Genomic DNA, 24,813 nt, shown 5'->3' on the forward strand with positions numbered 1-24,813 from the left:
TACACAGGCTAAGAGACTACTGTCCAAAGTAAAAGGGTAGGAAAATTGGCACATTTACTATTAATGTGGTATATTCTACTTTGTGTTTCCATCAGTGCTGATCCTGAGTGTCGGAACTGCCCATTCCTTTCATTGTTTTTTAGTGTCAAGTCAGTATATTAAAGGATTCATGGATTCTGTACATTAGTGTGAATTTCCCACCATTGGATTCCTCAGTGTCTGAGACTCAGACTTGATTTCTATTTTCATGGAGTGACTCTTGTAATTAAAGCATGATGTCTCATTTAGATTAATATCCTTTGCAGTAACAAAGGTGAATGGGACTCTGACTCATTAGTTTGCTGCTAGTTATTCCTGCTACCAGTGTTTGTTTTCGCTTTGACCGCTCATCCGTCTGTGGATGTTGCATTTTATACATCCTTGTGTATATTCCTTCTAATGATGCCAAGAGATGCTTTCCTTTGAAGGTTCCATTGTAATAACACAAGCGTATTCACTATGAGTCTTAAACCTGTGTACACATTCTATTTTTACCTCTTAAAAGTAAGTAAATACTGTCATTGGGGTTGTTCATCATTTTAGCATAACTCAAACGATCTTTCTTTTGAAATTTACTACATGTTTCACTTAATGGCATATTATCTTAACCTGTAAGGTTCCAAGTTGCTAAAGCAAAAATGGTAGTATTGGTTAAAACCAAAAATAGATAAAAATGGGTTTTGGGGCATTCAACAGAAAAGATTAAAATTAAAATCTGACTTTAAATCTTTTGAGAATCTAATTTCCTCACATGAGTCATAGGTAGAAATCCAAATTTTGTTTGATGTTACTGGTCTTTATTTTCCTGTGTCACAGTGGAGTGGTGAAACAATTTGTCCTGGTGGTATGAAGTAAATGGAAAGAGGAATAATAGCACATATTACTGTATGCTGAAACCACAGCACCCCTGTGATGACAGCATGTTAGTTTGGACTACATTTTATTTTATTTTACAGTAAATTTTAAAAAAAGGTTTTTTTGGGAAGTGGATTTCTGGTAAATGTGAACAGCAATCCATTTCCGTATGGGTGTAAAGAAGATGTTTTTAAAGATATCCAGCTTCATCCATTGAGGGTAAATGTCAAGTTGTAGTTGCGTTCTGTAGCTTAAGTCATTTGCTCTATTGAATGCTTAAAAGAAGCATCAGTAAAGAAAAAAAATTGTATTTGTACATATTGTTTTGTGAGTGTTTAAGAATTTAGTAGTTCTCTGTAGCCATTGTTACTTCTAAAAAGAAGAAAAGAAGTAGCAGATAGAAAGTTTTCGTGGAAGGAAGAAAGGAGAAATTACCTCAAAACTCTGTTGAGTTCATTCATTTGGTTTTAGGCCTGTTTGTGAAGTGTATTTTAGTGGGTGGTGAAAAGTGATAATTTGCGGTGAAAATATTAGTATCCTTACAACACTCCTGGGTGGTTTAACTATTAATCAGAGACCTCATGGAGAAAAAAGGATCAGAGCTGGAGATCAGATAGGTTTCCATGTGGTTCGGCTGAAGCTATGACCTGGGTGAGGCATTTAATGTTTGCTGTCCTCAGTTTGTAAAGTAAGGCGGGTGGATCTCAATGATCCTTTGGTTCTTCCTGACTCTGTCCGAATCAGTATCACTTCAAAAGTGAGGTGTTACTGTCATCCATTGAGTAACAGGGTGTGTAGAACTAAGGGCTGCGAGGATGTCCCTTATGATTTTTTGAGCGTGGCATTTAATATTTTATAGCAAAGTTTTTAGTTTAACATAATTGAACTTGTACTAGATAGGGTTAATAGGCTAGAACAAAAGGTCAAAGCATAAGGCATTAGGCTTAATTAAGGGAGAGCAGGAGTGGCGGGAGTGTGTGACAGTTAAATGGGTTTCCCACAGACTAATGTCGGTTACAGTGCAACCATGCCTCAACTTAAGTGGGTTATTTTGTGCAAAGGGCAGCAGTGATTAGCAGTTTGACATGCCAGACACTTCTGGCCAATCCCATCTGTTTTGGAGGTTAAAAAAGCACACCTTTATGAGCTGATGGATTGATTTGTGTGCCCGTCTGGTAAAGATTAGAAGTCCAAGGCCAGTGCAGTAAATGTCAGTTAGAGCATATTGTACTTTCTTCGTTGGCTCATTGTTTTAACCGTCAAGTGTTTTATAATGGGGGATAACTGCTGTTTATGGAGTTGAATGCATCTGGGTGGGGGAACAGGTGAGAGAGGAAGAAACTTATTTCCTAGACGGAACTGTCAATGAACATATTCTGTAGCAGGTGTCTCAAGTGGAGAGAGGGTCTCCTCTAGCTACACTTGATCTTACTGAGTGCTTTCGGTCTGTTCCTTATGGTTTGAGTCACATTGTTCTTCGCTGAGTGTTATCTGAGCAGCCCTGTCAGTCCAGTGATTTAATTTTATGTTCATAATTGGTAAGTTTCTTTATTTAGGATCGTTGACTTCCATTTCATTATATATATTTAAAAAGTGTAATTTTCTGTTCATGGACCACCTAGGGAGAGGAAAGAGAAAAAGAAAGAGAGTTGGAAAGAGGAGTACAATCACCCGTGCACACTTGCTTCATGGGTAGGATTTACCCTGGTCACCTGAGGTTGATGTGTGCTGATAACATGAAGTGTGTTCGAACCTAAATTTGGACTTGTTTCCTCAACTTTGAGAGCTGTGAGAGTGATGCCGTTAATATAGTTCATTTTCAGTTCAAGGTTGTAGCTCATTTAAAGGTACACAAAGGCTAAGTTGTGGTTATAAAAAATGGTTTTAACATATTCTGAGATCCAAGGAAAGGAAGATCCTAGTTTTATGTATATGAAATTGAACTTTAGGTATTATGATCATAATTAATGAGCTTTGGGAACATAAAGCATTCAGTCTTTTCAGTGGACAGAGAGAGGTGTTTGAGGAATAACAGTACGTTATCATATTATCAGAAAATTATCGTGAGCCTGAGATTTGAAATCAAATAAAAATGTGACCAAGAACACTGGAAACAATGCTATAAGATGCTGATTGGCCCCAGCGCTCTTATCCTTGTCAAATGTGTAAACCATAAATTGCTCATTACATAGTTAGACAGATTATATGTATCATGTTATACCCTGAATTGCTTCTTATAGAAAGAAAATTAAAATATCTAAGGAAGATATGGTCACTGAAAGTTAGATGTGGCTCATAATAGGACTAGTACTTTTTAAAATCGATGTATGCATTTTACTACTAAGCTATTCCAAAGTGAATTTTCCTAATTTATCAAGAGAAATTGAGATATTTTATTTCTCATTTAAAAAGGACAGAGTGACATCAAGGTACTGGAGATTATTTAGGAATATAGTTCTTAAATAAATATGTGTTCATCCTTGTGTTCTTTGTGGAGCAGCACAATGAAATGATTTGCTTCTAATACAGATTTACATGAAAGGAGTCTTGCCCTTCTATGTAGAGAGAGAAGGTGAAGAAGCATAAATTTTATAGTTTCATTGCTTCTCTTTCACTAAATCATTTTTAAATGGGAAAGTTTGGTTTGAGCAGTATAAAAGTGCTTTGGTAGGAAATTAAATGTGGGAGAGTTACCTAATTTAATGGACAAAAACTCCTTAAATGGATGTCCTGGTGATGTTATATTAAACCTAAAACAAATATTTGACGCTCTACATTTGTACTAATATTATAAAGATTTTTAAAGTTCCCTCAATCCTATCCTTTTAGTTCCTTTCTCTTTTCTCCAGTAAATTCAAGTGCCAATAATATCTAGTTGTGTTAGAATTTTACTAAAGGAAAATGTTTTGTATGGTTAACTTGTTTTTGTGTGTTTTGATATATTCTGAGGTTTTGAATAATACACATTGTCCCTTGTAATTTATGGTAGTCAATTTCTGTCAGTTGTATTTCTTCTACTAATGTGGTATTATTGGCTTTGAGACATGTAGAAGTCTGCTCCTCTAAACAAATTAGTTAAATATATGCTTAAGTTTTGAAAAATGAACACAGAAACTCTTTATATGCTTAGCATCCTGTGTTTGCAAATCTTGTCCTAAAAATTGTTATAGCTTTATAATCTGAATTTTAGTTGTTAGCAATTTTTATGAGATAGTGAAAAAAAATTGCCCTGTTTCATGTTTTGATTTTAAATGCTGTTAAGCATAGAATTGTCCTTGGTTTCTATTCAGGCAGGTTGGTTTTAATAAGAAAACCATAATATATGGTGGACTTACTCAAATACATATTCTTATTATATTTTATATGTATATTTATAAACGTGTGTGTATGTGTGATATATTTCAGACAGATGTTAGAGACGCCTGCACCTGTTGATTGCATTAAGCATTTGGTGTCTTCTAATGAGGGAGGGAGAAGGTCTAGCCCACCGTCTAGTGCATCATTGCTCCTTGATAAATTGCGTACATTCTACTTTTTTGTATTCTGTGACCTTGCAGTCAGTGACTTCAGCCCAGAATAGTTTCAAAGTCGTGTAAATGAATGTAATTAAGGTATTGCTTACCATCTTAACATAGTTCAGATGGAACCTTATTGGCTAGAGAGGTTTGTTTGCTTTATGAGGAAGGTCAAAGTAAGGTTAAATTTTATTGCATAAAATGATTTGGTAATGTTTTTATTTAGCTGCTGAAAAAGTAGTGTCCTAATAGGAAATGATAATGCTTTTTTTTTTTTTAAATCACTAGGAGGTCTCCTCAGGGTTTTTTTGTTTGTTTGTTTTGTTTTTCTATTTTAAGGCGATGCCTTCTGTCTACTTCTAAAATTTTGGGAACATTCTGCCTTTAGTTATGATTCTAGGTATCTTTGACTTACACTTGTGGATGACATTCCCTGCTGCTGATGGAGGGTAGCTTAGGAGCTGCTGGTGTTTGTGTTTAGAGGATTTGTGTTAATGTTCAATGACCATGCCACTAGGTTCAGGACCTCAGACAGCAGGATTGGAGTCCCAGTTCTTGGGCAGAAAGGAGGCCTACCACCCAGCAGAGCTGGTGGCCTGAAGGATTTGGGAGGGTATTGCCATAGATACCAGGAGAATCTTGCTGATGAAGAACTGAGGGGGAGAGGGAGAGAGAATGAGAATTAAGTGTGTGTGTATGACGTATGAAATTAAAGAAAACAAGTATTCTTCACTGTAGTGGCTCATGTAACTAACTGCCTTCTTTCCCTTGCTCGCATTTTTTTTTTTTTTTACTTCAGCGTGGTATATCAGTTGATAAAGTCTCTCCGATTCATTGATTCATAGATTTTTCTCAGCATCAGCTCTCTGCCTTGCTCCATGCTAGGTGCTCGGTATTCAGGGATGAATAGAGGACCCCCAGTCACAGGGATAGCAGCAGGGAGCAGGGGAAAGGACGGTGGTTGAAGGGCCTGCTTCCCTAGGATGTTAAGGAAGCATTGCTCAAAGTAATTTGTAATCTGTGTATGGCTTTAAGGAGACTAAAGGGCACTGGCTAAATGAAGTGATAATGAAAAATACTTTATTTGGCGAGTTTAAAGTTCAGGTTTATGGATTTATTTGGGGCTAAGCTATAATCCTTGAGAACTGATCACAGGCTATGAGACAGGAGTTGCGAATTCTAGAAGTGTAAACCAGGTGTAAATGTGGTGGCTGATGGGAATGATAGGAATTGACTGTGGCTATGAGGGGATCTCGAGTTTGCTCCTGACCTTCTTTATCACCAGCCAGTCTCACTGCCCACCGGCCTGTTGATCAGCACACACTTTCTTCAGCCACCACAGAATTAAAGTCTCCACTATGTCTCTTGCTGGCCAAAAACTTTTTCACCTACTCTTTTTTGTTCTTAAAAGTATAAACTTTCCCACATGTTGATGTCATCTTGTATCTAGGAAAGTTCTGATTCCGAGTTTAACATCTTTTGTTTCTAATGGTCTAGAAAAGAAATTAGGTGTTCCGACTCTAGTGTTGATTATTGAATAATTATAATACTTTTTCTTGATCAGAATTCCTCTTTGTCATTCACATTACTCACATACTTGAGAATTGGTGTGAAGACCGATAGGCAGTGTATTTTGGTAAATAATTTTATAATGCATATTTTTCGTCAGATGTGCTCAACAGCTATGCCCAAGGGAAACATATAAAATTAAGAATATTTTTACTTGCAGTACATCTTTTTTGTCATTTTTCAGATGGTTTATCTCAGTCAGTAGTTAAGATTTCATTGTAAAATATGCTATTGAAATTCTTTGCGATAAGATGCACTTGAAGTAACACTTATTTCTCTTAATTTTCAGAGAGTGTTTGGATTTAAGAACTCTGTTCTCAGGACCCCTTATTTTACCATTTGGAAGAGACACATTCAGAAGGTATTGTATTTTGTCTCCTTGTTCCACTTTTTAAAGTAGTTAAGCCTTTCCTGTTATAGGAAAGAAAGAATATTATGCCAGATTTAGTTGTTTATTTTTCTTAAGTTTTTGATGTTGATAAACTAGTTGTTTGACATTGTAACAGAGGAGAGGGGTATATTTCAGTGTTGGTAAATTCTGAATTTTGTATAAGTAAAAGAAATCTGGTTTAGATGGAACCAGTTTTGCCCTTTTTTTAAACATCTGAGATATTTACATTTTTACCTTTTCAGTATAGTACTATTTTAAAGAATGTTTTGATTTGAAAATGAGTTATAAAAAGCTTCTGTTTATCGAAGACTTTGTGAAATATACATTAAACATTTAGGCAGTCTTAAAGTTCTTCTTGCCTGTGATAATTCTGCCTTCTGGTGTAGGGACCAGCTAGCATCTGTATTTGCATGAAGTCTTTCATCAGGGTCCATGGACATACTCAGCGAGGTCACCTGACTCTGCCTTTGAACATCCATCTCTGCATCATCACGTGTCTAGACTGGTGCAGCATAATAATTCATCTGCTTGTAGGCCACGAGTCTGCAGTACCTGTAATGTATTCCTGCAGTACACGTGATATATTACTAGGAAGGAAGGCTATTGAGATCATCAGTTGAGAAACTTACCTGCTTTGTATTTTTGTTCTTTACAACCCCAAGACCCCACATGGATACACAAGCCAATTTTGGCAAGAGTCAGTGGTGAACACAGTCCACTTCAGCCATATCTACCTTCTTGTGTCCATCTTTATGCCTCCCATCAGTCTTGTGTTTGTCTTTTAAAAAACTTGCCAGCTGTCCTGCTAGGAATAGAAACAGATGAAGGAAGGATGCCTACATGCATTTAGTAAGATAATGTATTTGTGAAAGTTGTAGTGAATAGGTCAGCTTCTTTGAATGCATATTACTCTGTTAACTAGAGAGTCATAATTTGTATTCACGTGAAATAACACAAAAATCAGTTTTACAAATTTTCTTAAATAATCCCCTGTCAAACACTATGATTGGGTGAATATAGTCTTTTCTGTTTCCACAGCACATTATATTAAACTCTCTCTGTTCAGGGTTATTCACTATTAGCAAAACAGCATTTTCTCCCTCTTCCTGTCATTTGTGAGCGGAAGGGTAAAAGCAAATAACAAATTTAAATAAACAAATTAGGACTGTAAAATAACTTTTATATAAACTCCCAAATACTAATTTTAATTTTTACGTATACTTTATCAGTGAAAGAAAGGATATGATCCTGAATTTTGTGGAATTTAAAGTTATCTTTTAAAATTGAAGTTAAGAATTAACTACTGTGATTACAAATTTAAAGATACAAACATTCAAATAGTGTATAACTATTAGTTATAGAGGGGATTGTTACACTTTTTGAAGCCATTGTGAATTATCAGTTTATGAAAGTTTATCATGTAATCTCAAAATTAAGAGTAGGTTGACTAGAGTTGAACTGGTTATTATTTTTATTAATAAGAAACTGCAAAGAAGTTTAAGTGTGAAGAAATTCTTGGGTAAATTTTGAATAGGAATTGGTTTTAAGTAATTCTTTTGAAAATAACTCATGTATCAGACCCTTTTTTAAAAAATCACATATTTTTAAAAACTCACTTTTTTGAAGTCAAACTTCATATAGTCAAATTGGCACTCTTATTTGCTAGTTCAGAGGTCTTTTTGTTTGTTTGTTTGTTTGGTTTATTAACTTAAGCTTACCCTACTCCTGCCTAACTACAGCCTAGCCCAGAACATTCATTGGTGTCTTCCCTGGTCAGTACTGCTTCTACCCAACAGAAACCAATCTTTAGCATCTTTTACCTTGGATTACTTGTGCCTGTTTTTGAACTTAATACTATTAGAATCATGTAATTTGAACTCTCTTCATGTCTGATTTTTGAATTACCATTATGTCTTTGAGTCATCCATTTGTGTATTAATCCCCCCACCCCCTACCCCATTGTGTATATTCCACTGTATGATTATACCATCATGTAGCCTTTCTGCTGTAAGTGTACACTGAATATCTTTCCAGTTTGGGGCTAAAATAAGGCTACTCTGAACTTCTTTCTGTCGTTTGGTAGAAATAATCATTCCTTTCTGTCGTTTGGTAGAAATAATCATTCATTTCTGATATACGCACAGGAGCGGAACTGCTATGTGGTGGAGTATATATGTGTAACTTTAGAGTAATAGATCCTGGGAGTGCTTTTAAAGCTATTTAGGAAATGTCAATCAGTGTATCTTTTACTACTGATAGTTTTTTATTATGGAATAGACTTGTTTTTCTCCAGCTTTATGTAAACTCTAGAGTTGTTTTTTTAGGAGTTCTGAAGTTTTACCATCTGTTAAAGTTAAGTTGCCTGTTTTCTGATTCCACTATGATATGTATTTGGTTCATGAAACTTAGATCTGTTCTAACCTGAGTGAAGGAAAAAGGACACAGAACCCTCTTATACATCTTTATGACTAAGGAAGTACTGAAAATGGATTTTAAAACAAGTTAGACTTATCATATAATGAAGGCTTTTACTTTATTGTTGAATTTTGGTTACCTCTTTGGATATCTAAAGTCATGGAGACACTTGAGTAACAAAAATAGTACTTCTGCACATCTGTTAAATGTTTCTTACTACCTTTATCTTTGTTTGTATTAATCTATTTGGTGATTTAAAGTAAAATTATTCATTCTAGAACATAAGTACTTGGGAAATTTTATACAGAGCAGAGCTGTTCAGTGGCAGTATAATGTAAGCTACATGTGTAATTTTAAATTTTCTAGTAGTCACATTAAAAAGGGAAAAAGGAACAGGTGAAGCTAATAAAATATTTTATTTATCACAATATCTGCAAAATACTGTTCCATTGCTTAATTAGTATAAAATTATGAGATATTTTATATTCTTTTTCTCATACTAAATTTTTTTTAATTCAGCGTATATTTTCACATATTTCTAGCCCATTGCAGTTTAGATTAGTCAGTTTTTAAGGCTTCAGTTGCAACATGTATCTAGTGGTTACTGTTTTAGATGGCATAGTTATAGAGTTATATCTTGGGTTTTTAAAAGACAGTGCTTTAGTCAAATTCATATCTAGTTAAAATTATCCTTAAAAATTCAATAGAAAGATGCCATGCAGATGCTAATATAGTATGTTTCAGTAGGTCTCAAACAGCCCATTTGTCCTTCAGTGTTGGAATAAATAACATTTTTTTTTTTGGTTGAACACCAGATAAAGCAATTGTCCAGTGTTGAGGGGGCATTTGTATGAAAAATACACATCTTTAAACTGTAAAATCAGATCTGTAACAACAGATTCACATTGTCCATTTTCCTCTAGGTTATATGCTAGACAGAATTTTACTTTATTTTTTCCTCTTTTTTTTTTAAAGCATGGCTGGTTTAATTTTAGTGTGGCAAATTGACATATGATGTAACTCTACTATCTCCTGAATAAAATAGGGCAGTTAAAAAAAAGATTGTATGTATACATATAAATGTACCAATGACTTTTCATTAATTAGGATATTTAAAGGTTACCTAGATTTTGTGGGTTAATATTTCTGCATGTATATATTTGCCAAGTGAGATGAATCTAAAACTATAAGCTGTCTCACAGGAACTTGGGTCAAATTTTGCTACCAGATTGGCTTGCTTTAAACTTTTAGTGTTCAGAATTCGAATATGGATAAGGAACTGCTGACCTGTGAAAATGGTCACATATGAAGGGTTGTCACGAGGAGTAAAGTGCATTAAACAACACTGGCCACGATTGCATGTGTTAGCTGTTATTTTGGGTTTCTGATGTGAGGTAGCTGTTTTATAACCATCCCCACCAACACATTTTTTAATAGTACTCCTTCCTCCCTTTTAAATGAAGTCAACTATACTTGACACCCAGTTATAATAGTACATGTTATTGGCTATTAAAAAAAAAAAGAAAATCATTCCTGTGCTTAAAAGTCTTCACCTCAGTTGCAGTAAAACTGAAGTTCTTGCATTAGCTGATAAAGCAATGGCATCTTCTCGATGAGGCCTGTGCTGGTGACCGCTCCGCACAAAGTGGACATCTCCTCTCTCCTTCCTCTTAGGCTGCTCTCTTTTCTTTTTCCATAGCACTTATCACCTTTAAAACACTCTGAATTTTTTGTATTATTGATTGTTTATTGATTATTTTCCCCTTCTAAAATGAAAGCTCTCTGTTGTTTTCATCATTGATATGTCTGAAAGAACCTAGAATAATTCTGGGCATCAGTTGGTATAGCCACTATGGAAAACAGTATAAAGATTCCTCAAAAACTTAAAAATAAAACTATGATGTGATCCGGAAACCTTACTTCTAAGTATATATCCAGAGAAATTAAAATCAGGATTTTGAGGAGATGCTTACGTTCTTTGCAGCATTATTTCCAATAGCCAAGACTTGAAGCAGCTCACATGTCCATTAACAGATTAATGGATAAAGAAAAGGTGGTATGTCTATGCAATGGAATATTATTCAACCTTAAAAAAGAAAGAAATTCTGTCATTTGGACAACATGGATGAACTTAGAGGACATTATCCTAAATGAAATAAGCGAGTTACAGAACAAATACTACATGATTGCACTTATATAAGGAATCTAAAAGAACCAAACTCATGGAAGCAGAGAGTAGAATGGTGGTTACAAGGAAGTGGGAGGAGGGGGAAGCAGAGAGCTGTTAGTCAAAAAGTACAAACTTTCAGTTATTCAAGATGAATAAATCCTAGAGATCTACTGTACAGCATAATACCTATAGTTAGCAATTATACTTTGCGCTTAAAAATTTGCTAAGAGATAAATCTTATGTTCAATGTTCCTATCACATAAAAAATGAAGGGGCAGGAGGCAATTTTTGAAGGTGATGTATGTGTTTATGACATTGATTATGGTGATGGTTTCATAAGTGTATACTTACTTCCAAGCTGATCAAGTTGTTTGTATATGTTACACATATACAGTTATTTTTGTGTATAAATACTACCTTGATAAAGTGGTTTAAAAAAGGCTGGACATCTAGAAGGAGCTCATACACATTTATTGACTCAATATTTATTGAATACATAGGGAAGATACACTATTTTTCACCCCTGAAAATTTGCCTTTATGGACTTAATGGGGCAGGGAATATTTAAAGGAAAACAAAAATCTTCAGTTATATTTGTAATAATACATTTTGATAACTTGAATTAGTTGCAAGTAGTTTATTCATCAAACTGATACATATATCCCTATGAAAAGTAATATGTAGATATGAAGTTTTCAAAAAATAGGGTGGATTGTTATGGTCAGGTAATTTAGCTTTGGAGTATACATATGTGTATTTTTCCATTTGAGTCATAAAATATTGGTAATCAATTTGACAAGTACATTTACAAGAGAGATCTTGTGCTTCTGTTAAATATAGAGACATTCATTGTGTTATCTCAAAATTAGTGCAAATCAGGCACACTTTGATAATTTTTAAGAAGTAATTTCTATATAGTAAAGTGTAGGTTGTCTTTCCATTTTATACAGATATTTTCTAATTGTAGTTTTTGAAAGTGTCACTTTTAGGTTACCTATAATGAATGTTTTTAAAATAGTATAACATGTAATCAAAGATTTACAGTATTAAGAAATGGTATATCTACCCTAGAATACATTCAGAGGAGATGTTATATACATTTATTCCATTTTAGAGTAGTTGACTTTATGAGATGATTTAAGCAAAATCTTTCCTGCAAATCTGTTTGGAAGTTTTGAATTTTATATTATGCCTTCATGTATTCAACACAATAGCAAGCAACCATATGTATGACTATTTCTATAATCATTTTCATTAGAACAGGAAGAATTGTGAGGTTTGGTTTCTTCCTTTCTTTCTCCACTGCCATCTTCCAGATTCAAACTTTACTTAGTACTTCATGATTGTTAGACAGTTACTATAGTAGCTTTCTAACTGGTCTTTTTACCTTTTAGTTTTTATTATCCAGTATGTTCTACACACTATAGCACAATAAAACTTACTGAAGAAACAATCATTACCCTGAATGCAAAGACCTTTGCCCACAAGATAAAGGCCAAGTCCTATTTCTATATGGCTTCTGCATTGTATTTCACTTGCCTCATCCTTGGGCATGTTAATCGCGCATTTCTTATACCATCAGCGTTTTTGCCCGCTTTGTCTCGGATGTCTTGTGATCTTCTCCCTCTGGTTTTCTTTTACCAAAATGCTAACTATCCTGTGATTTGTACGATCGCCCTAAAGAAAGGAACAAGTGCACTCTTCCATTCCCCTTTAGTAGCTGATGAGTACCTTTCACACTGATCCATTCTCAGCACGATTGTAAACTTCTGTAGGGAAGGGACCATGTCTTTTATAAATTTGTGATTTACAAAGCACCCAGCTTGATGCCTCCTGTTTATGGGGTGATCTGTGATAGTACCCAAACTGTATTTTGTTGAGTATATCCATTTGTTTGGCTTAACTTAATGTTGTTTTAGAATGTTGTTTTAATGTTCCTTACCTGAATAATAGGAAGATTGATTTAATATTTTAACTGAATGTTTATTCTAATAAGTCTCTTAACTGTTCATCTGAAACAATAAACAAAATACAGATACCTTTGGTGAAAGTAATGAATTACCTGTTTGGAATGCAATGGTTTCCAAGATGAATGAATTTAAAAGTTTTGTTAACTTTCTAAAATTGATCCTCAATTCCTCATATTGAATTACATTGGGGTTAAATACACTTTTTGAAGGGCATCATTTCACGGATTTCCATAAATTTTTTAAAGGTGACCCCATCCCTGTCAATTCTATTTCCTAGGAGTATTTAAGACTAAATAGCTTCCCTGGCTAGTGCAAGTTTTAAACGGGACTGAATTTGGGATGATGAAAACATTTTTTATTTGATTGGGTATAGTTCTAGTGCTAAGAACACTATTTACGAATAGAACAAATTTCTGATTTTCAGAGATATTTTCCCTCTCAAAGACAAAATCTGAGTGTCATGTATAACCTGATGACAGCTGTACATTAAAGAGCAAGGTAGGCTGAGGTTTAAGGGGAGATGAGTGTCATAGGCTAGCGTCTTAAACCACGAACGCTGTCATCACACGTAAAACAGGCCCTGATAATGTGGGCCCACTACGGCCTTGTGTTTAAATGCTCTGATGTTGGTGACATAAAATGATGGCAGAGGCTGAACGTGTAAGGAAGAGAGGGTAACTGTGGTTTCTAAATCTTCTTTACTCATAACAAAATACGGCGTGCAATTCGGATAATATTCTTTTGGCAACTAAATGGGTTTGGGAAGTTAACATTATAGCCCACCCAGAAATATTTAAGCAGTATGCAGATCCCTCATTTTATTTCCCTAGAGTATAAAGTTTAGAAAATGTTTAGCCTTTTTAAAAAATGATCCTTTGGTTTTACTTTATAATACAGACAAAAGTTCTGAAAGAAAGTCTAAGTGTTTATTCTAATAGAAATGAATATAACCTGACGGACTATTTTTAAAGTTCCTTTGACAACAGTGTATTAAAAATATGTGCATGGAGGTTTTATATTAATACTGAGTGAGTTCATGCTTATTTGCCATTTTCACAGTAATTTCAGGAAGTAAGAAATTGATAGCATTTTTATTTTATTTAAGTACTCCCATGAGTTTCTGTTAAGGGTGAAAAACGTCATTACACTATTTGTTAGAAAGTCACATACAATTTAAACTCTGTCTGGTGACCACAGAATGTTATTATCTTAGCTTTTAAGTCTTCTACAAAATAGTATAACCTCTCTTCCTCTTGGTTGATTTAATGTAAAATATGGATTGTTGTACTTTTATTTTTTTTGCACCAAAAAGTGTTTGATACGAATGTATGTGAACTATTTAAAACACTCAAGTTTCAACATTTAGACTTTTTTCTAATAGGCTTATCACATGATCACTAGTCATTAGCTTTTAAGCTTGTATTTTAAAACAAAACATTTATTAGGGATAGCGTTCCTGTTTTCTTTTGAGAAAAGTTAGAAGTAGTTGTTTTGTTTCTTTGCTTTACAATAATAGTAATAATAACCCAAGGGATATATTTCTCTTTTACCTCTTGTGCAGACACTTAAGTCACTTTTGTGGTCACAGTTCAATATGTGATGTGGGAAATGCTGGTCTTAGAATCATAAGATTTATATTTGACTCACAGCTCTTCGTGCAGACTGTTAGCAAATTGCTTAACCTGAGCCTTAGTTTCCTGATCTGTAAAATGAGGATACAGTCGACATCACAGGGATATCCCACAGAGTAAATGAGGAAATCAAGTTTGTGGTCACTAGTGTAACGTTCTAGAAACATAAAATATTATTGACAATATTATTAATTCTGTTATTTTAAGAGAAATGAGTTTTTGGATGACCACTGTGTACTCAGTAGCACACCCTTCTAAATTAGGATCTTTTCCTCCACAAATTTTGCATCTTTCTTTCTTTGTTTCTACTCCACTTTAAGAGTTTTCACAAGTCCTGGTCTTTTGAATTCCTTTCAAGTTTGCACCGTTAACATCTGCCACCTGCTGACCCGGTTCTCTCCACTTCCTCCACTCCTGCTCTCCACGTGCACAGTGGCTTGTTTCTGTTGGGTGATTAAAGTGGTCTTTCTTAATTTTTTCTGGAGATCTAGATTAATACAGGGTTAGAAACAGCAGCTTGTGAATGCGCCGGAATTATAAAGTAAGGTGCATAGAAGCCAGTAATTATTTTTCTCCCTGGAGAACAATTAGTAAAACCCCACATAGACTTGCTTTTTTCTTTCATTGTACAGCAGTTACAGGTTTTAAAAGTGATTTCCGCTCACATATCCAGGTTAAAAAAGTTTTTCCAGTGTAAAGTGTGAGTTTGCAAAGTGACTAACCACATAACCTAAGTACTTCAAAATGCATGCCGTTAATTACTCTGAATTTTTATAGGTTCGTAGTTTTGCTGACTGCAAGAAAATAAAAGACCTAGTACCAGTTCTTACTGGGTCAAGATTTATTTTAAAGTGTCAATATTTCCTTAGCTTTCTGATACTTACAAAAGTTCTAGAGTTTTCCTGAAAAAAAGGTTTAACAGGCTTTATTCCAGTAAGGAAACTTCAGGGTGCTTATGCTGTGGTGGTAACAAAAGCAATGTACACTTGCCCCTTGGACAAGACAGGAGCTGGGGCACCAACTCCCCACCCCGTGCATTTGAAAATTTGAGTATTACTTTTAACTTACCCCAAACTTAACTGCCAGTAGCCTGCAGTTGACTGGAAGCCTTACCGATAAAATAAATAATTGGTTAACACATATTTGGTATGTTATATGTATTATATACTGTATTCTTACCATAAAGCAAGCTAGGGAAAGGAAAATGTTATTTAGAAAATCATAAGGAGGAGACAATTGTGTAGTACTGTTCATCAACAGGGTGAGTCTGTGTCATCTGTTTCCGTGATGAATTGTCTGTCTGTCAGTATCTGCATCAGTATTGCCTTGTGTGATACACAACGCTGTAGATGTTATATGCATTGCTAACACTAGACAGCAAATGTGAAAAGATAACGTGAAAAACTCATATTTACCTACAGGAATAACAACTCATGCATTGATAATGAAGAAGCAGCAATACGATGACTTTAATGGTAGCCTAATGTAATCAATATGATTGCTTTACAATGGCCTGGCTTACCAGTAATGAATGAATTGTTATAAAATGTTTATGGCATGTTTGGGAGGGGGCATACTGTCTGTATGGTAATATAATTCTTTGAAAGCTAAGTTATAAAACAGGAAAGTAACACATTATTAATTTTATATTAAATATCACTCACCTTACGCCTGTGTAAGGATGGACTAGTACCTACATATATTTTATGCATTCATGACATCTTTTTCTTAATTTTTTTTATATTTCTAGGCTATGTATGTGGTTTGTCAAAAGCTGTTTCGAATTGTTGCAAGTCTCCAAAAACTTTCCCAGCATATTTATTGAAAAAAATCCACATATAAGTGGACCCATGTAGTTCAAACCCATGTTGTTCAGAGGTCAACTGTATTTGGTGAATTCATTAATAGAAATTGCCAGAAGCTAGACTACCCTGGAAGTGTATTTTTATTTAAAGAGGCTAGTGGGGGTAGCAAGGACTAGTAATTATATTTGTGTCTTCAGCATAGCTGTAGGTGCAGAAAATTTGGCGATTTAAAAACAGATGTTAGTCTTTCATGAAATGATCAGGAGACAAGTTAACCAGGGCAATGGGTCTGACACTGGAGGTTTTATTGGGTGGTGGTTTGTGGAATGCATTATACAAGCACACTGACCTGAATTTCAATCACAGTGTGCCCCTTACCTGCTGCCTGACTTTGGGCAAGTCACCCCCCTGCTCTGAGCCTCAGTTTCTTCATCTGTAAAGTTGGGTAGTATCTGTTTCATAGATAATGATTAAGTGAGATAATACATGACTTAGCACTATTGTCAATAACTGGTATTTACTTGCAATCCAGTTAATTGATAAAAGTTAATCATAATAGCTGGTAATTAACCCTTGAAATAGTTGTTTTAAAAACTTTTATTCCATGTTGAGAGTCATTAAAGTATAGAAATACATTTGAGGCTTTTAAAAAATCCTTAGGAAACAATAGTCAAATCAAAACAGTATTTACAGGTGAGTGGATTAAATTTGTCAAGGATTGAGACACTGTTTTGTGGTGGTTTTGAACAAGTGTGAATCCTAACTCTGCCGCTTACTTAGTGACTGTTGATTTTGGCTTAATAATCTTTCCTCCTAAGGTTCTGTGTTCGCTTCTGTAAAATGGGAATAACTTTATAGAATTGTTTTGATAATTAAAGGAATTAAACCGTAGAAAGCACAATGCAGTTCCTGGCACCTGGCTCACAGTCATTTTTAGTCCTTATTATTCTGTACATACCTTTTGGACATGGCCTTGAGTACTTGTGGGAAATACAGTTTTGAAGGCTTTTAATGTAAATGGTTAATGTTGGAATTTTGGGAGTGAGTGCTTTTTCCTTTTCATTTGTATAATGCTTATCTAGTTCACGTAAATTAAAATGCTAAAATATCCTGAATCTTTTGAAGTAAAAATAGCACCTAGTTTATATTTTGTAAAAATAGATATTTATGTTGCATCTGCTATAGTCTAAATGTGAGGTCCCCCCCAAATTCATATGTTCAAACGTACCCCCCGCCCTTAATGGTATTAGGAAGTGGGGCCTTTGGGAGGTGATTAGGTCATGATAAAGACCCAAGAGAGATCTCTTTTCCATTCTGCCATTTGAGGTATACTGAAAAGATGGCTCTCTGTGGACCAGGAAGCAGGCTGTCCCCAGACAGTCTGCCCTCACCTTGATCTTGGACTTCCCAGCTTCCAAAATTGTAGTCAATTTCTATTGTTTTCAAGCCACCCATCCATGGAGTTTTATTATAGCAACCTGAGTGGCCTAAGACAGCATCCATTTTTGTGGTCATTCCATGGCTTTGTACTTTTAATCCGGTCTTTATTCTTGTATCTGTTTTCCTTCCCGCTACATTTCCTGTGTGTAGAGTGACCCAAAGAAGAAGTAAGGTAGAGCAGGAGGAGGTGAGGACTGTACCAGAGGTCAGTCAACCTTAGGGTGATGAGGTACGCTTTCTGGACCAAAGACTTCAGTTGATTCATGACTACTTTTTAAAGTTTCACTAAGAGAATAATTTGTATTGCTTTTGTTTACTATTGTGGAATATGGCAAAAAGATTTTAAAGGAAAACTCTATTTTTCTCAGTAGCTTTCAGTAATTTTTTTAGAGTTGTAATTCATCCAGTAATTTCTCAACATGACAGCTAATAAAAGATTGCTAATATATTATGAGTATTATATTAAGTATAGAGTTAAGTTTATCCTGTATGAAGTTAATTTTTTATATCTTCTATTTTGAGCCCCGTATGTCTTTAGTAAGTTATTTAATGGCATAGGGATTTTACATTTATAGGAATTTTCAAAGTTTGTAAGACTTTGACGAGGAGGTAGTGTGGTTTGGTCTTACAAACTTTGAAAATTCCTATAAATGTAAAATCCCTATGCCATTAAATAATTTATTCAAGACATACTAGGCTCAGAATACAGTACTTCCTTCCTTTGGATGAACACTAACAGTTTTGCAGAATCTGGTTAGGCATATAGTGGTTTAGAATAAAACTTCAAAAAAAATATTTTTAATGGATATATGGAGGATTGAACCTAAGACCTCGTGTGTGCTAAGCACGTGCTCTACCACTGAGCTGTATCCCTCCCCTCAGAATATAATTTTATTATTTGAAGTATATTAAAGGTCTATATTTAGAATACCTTTGCTTCAGTCTTATGTTTATTTTTAATTCTTAGTTAAGAACAAACACACTGTTTACATGGTTATTCCTATGAGAATATGTGAATCACATTGAGAGATCTTGTTGTCTGTCATATTCCATGTTCTCTAGGCACACAGCGTAGAAACAGGGGAGGACACCTGACAGCCATCTTCATTTTAGTTTGGCTTAACACATTTCAGGAAACTGAGGATGGAGCAGTGAACAAAAGGGGGAAAAAATGCTGTCCCCTTGGAGCTTACATTTTATTGGTGAGATAAAAAGATAAAGCAATTCAGCTTCATTGTATCTCACTGACAAGTGCTAAATAAAAATTGGAGCAGAGAGGGCAGCATGGAAGGTCTGGATGGAGTGGGTGTGAAATTTCAGATTAAGTCCAGGGATGGTCTCACCTAGAAGCTGACATGAGTCAAGGCTGAGTTGCTGTGGGAGCTGGCAATGCAGCTCTCTGGGGAGAAGAGTTTTCCAGTCAGAGGCCCTGTGGTGGGAGTTGGGTGGATAAGGGGGAATGACAGGAGGTGAGGCCGGAGGAGAAGCCACGACGCAATTTTGAGCAGGGGAGTGACCCAATATTACATTTTCACAGAATCACTTTGGCAGTTGTGTTAAATAGACCAAAGAGGGTATTAAAAGCAGAAGCTGGGAAACCAGTTAGGAAGCTGTTGTAATAATCCAGGAGGAATGATGGAGACTTGAAAGGGGCAGTAAGGAGTAGTTGGATTCTGGATGTTTTTAAGACAAAGCCCATAGAATGTGCTGTAGAATTAGACTGAGTGGGAGAGGGTTGCCGCCAGGGTTTCAGCCTGAACAAGGAGAAGAATGGAGTTGATATTATCTGAGATTAGGAAGTGTAGGAACATAGTTACTGACATGAAATTTGAGATGTCAAATAAACAATTATATATGTATTTCTTGAAGACAGATCAATATGTATTTTTTTTAAAGATGACTTTTGCCAGTAATCACAGGAAATGGCTTTTAACAATAACTAAAAACAATAAAGAGAGAATACAAAAAGGAGGAATAAAGTGTTAATGCTGGGAGGAGGAGTATTTTATGTTCCATTGAACAAATACAGGGAAACACCAGAACTAATTTTAAGAGTATTCAAACAAGAAGCATTTATACACTGAGTATTTATTTGGTGCCTACTGTAATTTTAGTTCCAAAAATTCCATATGAAATGTATTTATTCTTTGTGTCAGTGCCTCAATTTTGAAGCCCCAAACCTTGTTAAACATACACATTAAAAAAGGAAATAAATACATCACAAGGACCAATGATATGGGCGTAGTGTATGTCTGTTCCCTCCGAAACATGATGCAATCAGTGATCCTTGTAAAGATGTGTGTGGTTAACGAATAGGTTATCTTCCCCTACCCCAACCTCCTCAGTATTGTGCAGCTGTAGTTAATGCTCAGCCATGTCATTCAATAGTGATCCAAGTCAAGAGGAAGACTCAGTACAATATATCTTAAGTGAGTTTATCAGGGATGAATGGCTTTTCTTTTGAGGAGGAATTAGTCCAAGATGTCTTTTAACCAGATTATTGTACTTATTTGCATTTAACAAGTACACAGCATGTAGCTGAGATTTTTCAGTCTGTGTGCATCACATAAAATGCTGAGAAGCACCTTGCAAAGCACCTTTCATATCATAGGTACTCAAGAAATATTTAGGTAGAAAATTTGATTTAGAACATCATTATCATTTTAATTTATTGTAAAATTGGAAAAAAATTATACGACATGAAGTTGGTATTGCTCGATAAAATGTGCCCTATCTATAGTGCAAGGTTGTTGAAAAAATTGAATTATAATTGTTTTGTCAGGTAGGAGTACTGTGTAATAAATACAGGAAATTATTTATTAGTAAAGAAATTTTGCTCTTATGTAAGATGGATTAGGCTTTTCTTATCACACTTGAACCGTCATAAATGACTATGTGACCACTGGCCCCATGACCAATGAGGGAAAATACTTATATTTAGAGGGGAAATCTGTTTGTTCAGAACATAAAGTATACTGAATTTCTTTAGTTTACCTATTTCTCGTGTTAAATAATTTTTGCAAAATGACCATCTCCCATGAGAGAGTTCTGCAAATTTGCAGTAATTAAGCAAGCATTGTTAGTTTCATTTGAGACCAAATTGACGGTGGATGTGAATTAGGCTCATTCTTTGACCAAGCTATAAGTTTTCAGCCACAAATTTGCTTTCAAGTTCTTTGAAGTGTATTTCCTTATGTATGCCATTGTTTTTGTTTTTTAAAAAGGAGAGTTGGGAAAATCTTTTGCCTAGCAGTTAGTATTTGTTCATGTGTGCAAATTGTTAACATGCTTACCTAAACAAGATTCTTGTCAAAGTAAAACTGATTTGCCAAATATAGCAGCTCACTTTTTTTTATTATGTAAACAAGAATGATGTAAACAAGGGATGTATTTTAAATTATGAAGCACAATATCAAAATGATCTCCCGAGAAACCCCAACCGAAGTGGAATCAGAACTTTACCAACACACTTACCTCTCTCCGCATGGGCCTCTCCTGGCCTAGCTTTTACCCCTACTGCCCTCCCTCAGCCCTGGACTACTCTTCAGTTTGTGTTAATCATTACTTTCTTTTTAATAATACTGCTTTTATTGCATGGTTCCTTAAGTAATATGCTGTTCAATTTTACTTTTTTGTGATATAAAAATGGCAGCATTCTGTATGTAGTCTTCTGAGACTTGTTTTTTTCATTCACGGTGTTTTCTTTGAAATCTATATTGTTGTATGGAGTTGCAGTTCATTTATTTCACTGTGGAGTAATATTCCACTGTATGAATTTATTTACTATTATCCTGGTGATGGACATCTGGGTTATTGTTGTTGGGTGCTTTGTTTGCTTGTTTTGTTTGTTTTCGATATATCTTTATTGATGTGTCTGTACATCAATACAGATACCTGTGTATGTGTGTAAGTAAACTACAAGCTTTGCTAATATCAGTGCTCTTTTTTATGTTTACAGGAGCACATGTGCAAGACTGTAGGCCACATACCTAAGAGTAGAAGTGTAGAGAATGTTCAGTTATATGAAGTAATGCCAAATTGTTTTCTGAAGTCTCTGGACCAACTTCCATTCCACTAGTAATGTATCAGAAGCTCCCATTGAGCCAAATCATTGCCAAAACTTGGAATTCTCAGGCTTCTTAACTTTTCCTAATTTAGTGGCTGCAAAATGGCATCTTATTATGGTCTTAATTTGTTTTTCTGTGATTGCTAATGAAGTTAGTTGAACTTCTTTTCATGTGATACCATTGGTGGTTTTCTTACACAAAATGTTTATTCATATCTTTTGTCCATTATGTACTTAAAACCATGCATTGAATGCATTTATTTTTTATACTTTTAAATTCTAAAATAATAACCCCTTTACAGAAAAGTTGCAAGTACAATAAAGATAAATTTTTCCCCTAAAGATTTGACTTGATGCCCCATCACCCTCAAGGAGTGTATATTTCCTACAAACAAGGACATTGTTCTATAAACCACAATAAAACCATCAAAATCAGGAAATTAACATTGATGCATTACTATCATCTAAACCTCAGATCTCATTCAGTTTTCACAAGTCACCCCAATAATGTTACAATAATGTAAAAGGATCTAGTTTAGAACCATGCCTTGCATTTTACTTGTCACATCTCTTCCCACTTTTTCAATCTGAAACAGTTCTTCGGTCTTTGTTTGACTCTCAAGACCTTGGAGCTTTCAAAGACTCTATAGTCCGGTTATTTTGCACAATGTCTCTTCCTTTAGATTCATCTGCTGTCACCTTATGACTAGGTATAGGCTTTGCATATTTGGCAGGAATATCACAGCTGTCAACGGTGTCTTCTCTTTTCATCTTACTAGATGGGCACAGGATTTCATTTTGACCTATTACTGTTGATCTTCACTTAGATTGCTTGGTTCAGGCCAGGCTTCTCTAGTCTGAAATTACTCATTTTTCCTCTGTAATTAACAATTATTTTGTATGGAGGTGCTTTGAAACTATAAATAACCCCTTCTTGATCAAACTTTAATTTAATTAAGTAATTTATACACTATGAGCTCATGACTTTATTTTATGAATTTTATTCAATGAACTATAGTCCATTACTATTGTTACTTATTTTGAAGCTCACCTTACCCTGATTTAGCCAGTGGAATCCCCTTCCAGTTGGCTTCTGTGTCCTTTTGACACGCCGTTCCTCGTCCACGCTGCTGCCTCCAATTTCATTCCCGTGTTATAGAATTAAGTCAAGTTTTCTCTCGTCTTTTGGTACCTCCTCTCTAACAGTGAGAAACTTGCCTATTATTTACATATATGTGGTCAGTCTGCCACTTTCATCAACCCTCTCCTACCCCACAGTTCTATTTGAGCTTCAAAGTTATCCTCACCCCACTTGGATTCCTACATTGCACAACAAGGTATATCTTTTTATGGGCACCTAGCTCCAGCACTGACAACCCAGAGTTGGACCACTGCCGTGCAGGGTTCTGCTCACCCCACACCACACCTCCAGAGCTTGGACTCTAACTCCCACACCACACTGTTCCTTCCACACCACCAAGGACACCTGCCTCATCTTGCTTGGGCTCTGACACCCCTTATTAGGGATACCCTGTTGGCATTTTGCCTATTTTTAATTAAAATGTATAAGATACACACACACATTTATTCTGGATACTAAAATCTTTTTTGGCAATGTGCTTTGTGATGTTGTAGTTCATCCTTTCATTTTTCCTGCTTGTATTTGTTGATGAATGGAAGTTATTAATGATAATGCAGTTAAATTTATTAATCATATGCTTTATAGTTAACTCTTTCTGTATCTTAAGAAAATTCTCTCTGCTCTAAGTTCTTAAAGATATTCTCATATTTTATTTTAAAAATATTAAAGATTTAACCTTCTCTACTTAAAACTTCAGTCCCTCTGGAATTTATTTTTTATATATTATGCAATAGTGATCCAACTTCTTTTTCCCCTCAAATGAATAACCAATTGCTTCAGCACTCCTGAATGATTCCTTCTTACTTCCATGACCTGCAATACCACTTTTGTTAAATATCATTTTCTGAGGGGGAGGGTATAGCTCAAAGTGGTAGAGTTCAATCCTCTAAAAAGTAAATAAATAAATAAACCTAATTACATCCCCCTGCCAGGAAACAAACAAAAAAAAAAGTAAAAAGTAAAGTTAAATATCATTTTCCTTATGTGTGAAGGTCTGTTTCTTCTCTGGTGGTTGGTTGGTTTCTTTTCTAGGAGCACACTAGCTTAATGGGTAGAGCTTTATAGTAAGTCTCTGTGTAGGTAGAGTAAGTTCCCAGTTGTATTGTTTTTCTGACTGAGGCTTGTCTGTTACTGGCTTTTGCTGTTCCATTGTAAATTTTAGAATCAACTTATAAAACCTTTGGATTTAGATTGGCATTGCTTTCAATGTATTAGTTAAATTTGAGGAGACTGTCATTTTATGGTATTGAATTTTTCTATCAGGAACATGGTGTGTCATCCTATTTGTCATATTTAGGTTGTTAAATACATTAAATACGTCTTTCAGTGTATTTTCTCCATATGGAACTTGCAGTATATTTAAGGTGCTTTCATTCTTTAGGTACATTTCTTGTTGGATATTTTTTAAATGTTATTTTCTGTTTTTTACTGGTGTGTAAAAATGCAGTTGACTTTTTTAATGTGATTTATATTTAGTCACAATGAATTGAATACTAAAACCTGTTCAGGTTAGATGTCAGACATGCTCAAAAGCAAATAACCAAGATTAAAAGGCCAGGTTTTTACTCTGAAATCACTTTTGATGTTTTAATAAGTTCTCGGTAGATAGTCATCTCTATTTTTTATAGTTTTATTGAGATATAATTTTAAGATATAGTTTTATTGAGATATAATACACATACCATAAAAGTCACCCATTTAAAGTGTTCTTTATAGTCACATAGGTGTGCAACCAATACCACAATTGAATTTTTGAACATTTTCATGACCCTAAAAGGAACCCCATACCCATTAACAGTCACTCCC

General features: G+C 34.9%; 1 protein-coding gene across 2 annotated transcripts in view; it reads left to right on the forward strand.

The window, feature by feature from the left end:
- NRIP1 (nuclear receptor interacting protein 1) overlaps positions 1-24,813 on the forward strand; it is an 85,943-nt gene that overhangs the window by 12,373 nt on the left and 48,757 nt on the right. For both annotated transcript variants that reach the window (XR_012506189.1, XR_012506183.1), the window contains exon 2: positions 6,268-6,339. The gene's annotated coding sequence lies outside the window, so the exon portion shown is untranslated. The remainder of the gene's footprint in view (positions 1-6,267; positions 6,340-24,813) is intronic.

Source organism: Camelus bactrianus, chromosome 1, assembly GCF_048773025.1.
Source record: "Camelus bactrianus isolate YW-2024 breed Bactrian camel chromosome 1, ASM4877302v1, whole genome shotgun sequence".
Taxonomy (NCBI): domain Eukaryota; kingdom Metazoa; phylum Chordata; class Mammalia; order Artiodactyla; family Camelidae; genus Camelus; species Camelus bactrianus.